Genomic DNA, 3,450 nt, shown 5'->3' on the forward strand with positions numbered 1-3,450 from the left:
TTCCCACATAAACACACACATGCGACAGAAGCCAAGACCCACATGTGTAAGAGAACATGTGGTGTTTATCTTCTGAGCCTGTGTTACTTCACTTAACGTATGACTTCCCAGTTTTATTCCCTACAAAGTCTTGAACTAAATTTTAAGTTTTAAGTTCGTATTTAAATGGCCATATGTGATTAGTGGTTTCTTTTTGGGCAAAAAGTCTTTGGATGTAAAATTAAAAGAAAAATCTTGGGGGACAACTGAAGTATATATAAAGGACTCTCCAACAGGAGTTGGGAGACCCCATTGGGTAGATTCTGTAATTTATAGCAAGGATGTGAACTCCCATTGGCTCCATACGGCTAAAGGAACAATATCAACGGTTTGCTCCAACATCCAGAATAGGTCAGAGCATTCTGGGGACAGAAGGAATGAGAACAGCAGTAGTTAGGAGCGGCAGTCATTCTCAGCACTCCAGAGGGCCCTGGGCACTTCATTTACCCCTGGTCCCTCTGTCTCATTGACACAGATTATTAGAAATTATAGAGGCTTAGCTTTGACAAATATGTATTCCTTAAACAAAACAGAACTTATGGAGACAGGGTGGGACCAATAGGAAGTACATTAGACAGAGCTTGCATTAATGGCTTGGCTTATTGTTGTACCTGTTGAGAAGAACTTAACAGAAACGGCTTATGGCAGGGACATTGTGAGAGTACAGCTCGTCCCGGCAGGGGTGGTGTAGGGGTCTGAGCAGCTCTAGCTGTGGTATCAGGAACATGGGGGGCAGCAGGTCATTGAGTCATAGTGAGGGAGCAAGAGATAGCTATACGGTGGTGCTCACACCTTTACATGGTGTGTGACCCCACCCAGGGAATGGTACGCAAGGGGGCGGGGCTTCAGATCTAAACCCCTGGAAATGCCCTCACAGACAGGCCGCCCCCGCCCCCAGACTGGCCACCTAGGAGAGTCTAAAATCCGTCCAGCATTTGATTAACACAGCTTGATGGGGGTGGGGCCACGTAGGGAAAGGGAGACAGGAACTGCAAGGCCAGTTTTCCTTCTGGCTTAGTCTCTGGTACCCAATAGAATCGAGGAAGTTGCGATTGACTCCATAATTAAAACAGAGGGAAATACAAATGAAGCAGAATCCGAACCCTGGATGACGTGAATGTTGGAGGCCCTGGTGGCTGCTGAAGGAGGAAGCTTCGGCATCCCGGGAAATCGAGGGCACAGTGTAGGCCATGGCTTGCAGGTTAACTTCTGAGCTTGACTAAAGGGCCCCCAAATCTTGATCCCAGACCAAAACAAAGCAGCGAATAATTAATCTTTATAAACTAAGTGCTCTTGGTGTGTGTATATATATATATGTGTGTGTGTGTTTGTGTGTCTGTGTTTCTGGGTGTATGTGTGTGTGTCTGTGTGTGTGTGCTGTGTGTATGTGCTATGTGTGTGTCTCTATGTGCATGCACAAATGTGCTAGCTCTGCATGGAGGTGTATATGAAGGCCAGACATTGACATTAGCTATTTTATTCTATTACGTTCCTCATGATTTTGAGACAGGACAATTGGCTAGACTGTCTGGCCAGTGAACCCTCAGGATTCTCCTATTTTTTTTTTCTCCCAGCACTAAGTTTACAAGTGTTTTTTTATGTGGGTGCTTGAGCCAACTCCTGGGCCACAAACTATAGCCACTGTAATTAAGAGAGCAAAAATGTTAGCTTTCAACAATACACATCTACCCACCCTATCTACCTGCCCACCTTCCTTCCCATGACTATTGTAAGTATAGTGCATGCTCCATAAAGAAGGCAACACTTTATCTGATGTTTTTTTCCCAAATACCAGGCTCTGCCGTGTTCTGCACAACTTGATCCTGGAAACATAACTCAGGGGACACAGGGATGAAGAAATGACAGACATGATACTTAAAAGCTGTGTGTGGGGGGCACCTACTATACAATAAAAAACTCAGAAAGTTTATTCTGTGTAGACAGAAGTTTTCATCTGTTCAGTCCCTCATGCATTCAGTCCCAAATATATTAATTATAAACTGTTTGGCCTATTGCTTGGGCTTGTTACTAACTCTTACAACTTAAATTAACCTGTAATTTTTGTCTATTTTTAGCCACGTGGCTTGGTACCTTTTCTCAGTGAAGCTTTCTCGTTTTGCTTCCTCTGCATCTGGCTTGCGACTGCATCTCTGTCTTTCTTCTTCCCAGAATTCTCCTAGTCTGGTTGCCCTGACTATACATCCTGTCTGGCTACTACCAATCAATGTTTTATTAAACCAATACAAGAGGCAAATCTGTGCAGTGTATACAAGTATCGTCCAACAACAATTGTGCATATTCCAAAGAGAAGAGGCTAACTACCTTCAGTGGGAGGTCCCTGAAGGGGAGCAGTCTCAGGGTTGCTGCAAATTCCCAGAAGGAGGAAGCGTGTGGTGGATAGTTTCTGCACTCACTAGTCTTAGCTAAAGCCCAGTCCTTCCTCACTAGTACGTGGGCCTGAGGAAGGCTTTGCTGCTCCCCAGTCTGATGCACTGGGGTCCTTGACATGGACTCCATGTTAACAATAAAAGGTCAGTCAGGACTTCCTCTGCTCCCCACAAGCCTCCATAGGTCAGCTCTCCCAGAGAGAACGGCTCTTCCTTTGCTTCCTTAGAGCTGAAGGATACGGTTTTGTAAAGCACTTCCTCAAAAGCCACATTTGATTTGCTAATGCCCGTCCTCCCAGCACTTGGGAGGTGGAGCCCGAGGCCAAACTCCATTCATCCTACTGAAGGGAGTCTGGACTACAGGAAGCCACCACCACCCACGGCAACAACAGAAGCAGTCCTAATCATTATTTGTCCGAAGAATTTGCCAACACATAACAACCTTCAAAGTTACTGAAAAACAAAACACAGCCCCTAGCTCTCTTTGCTGCATGGGATTCCTGGTGCGGCCTCCACCCCAGGCCCGATTCAGGACGTCTACAGAATGCTTCCTACACTGCTTCTGCCTGTTCCGCCTTTCACAGTTTCTCCTGCTACCTGGCCATAAGAACTCTGAACACATGATTTTAAGTTTTTATTGAGAAGCAACATTTCATGAGGATGAACATTGCAGGGAAGTGACGGACGTGAACCCCGCTTGAATGCTGTGGCGGTCCTTCCTCAGGTTGACTGTAAACTTCTCACGGGAGGCTGTCTTTCAGCTCCAGCTTCAAAGCTCTTCTTTATAAATTTCACGTCATCATACGGATCTCTGAGGAAATGTGTAAAATCTATATATTGAACTTTCTTCTGGAAGTGTCTCGGGACAATTTCTGGGCTAGAAATAAGCAGCGACAGCCCACCAAGTGGCACATACCAAAAGCTTCAAGGTCTTTCTTAGGACCACCTTAGCCACACTCCCCTGCCCCCGTGAGTCCTCAGTAAACATGTCAGTAGTGATGTGACCATACTACAGTGTGCTTAG

The sequence above is a fragment of the Microtus ochrogaster genome, linkage group LG5, assembly GCF_000317375.1.
Source record: "Microtus ochrogaster isolate Prairie Vole_2 linkage group LG5, MicOch1.0, whole genome shotgun sequence".
Lineage (NCBI taxonomy): Eukaryota > Metazoa > Chordata > Mammalia > Rodentia > Cricetidae > Microtus > Microtus ochrogaster.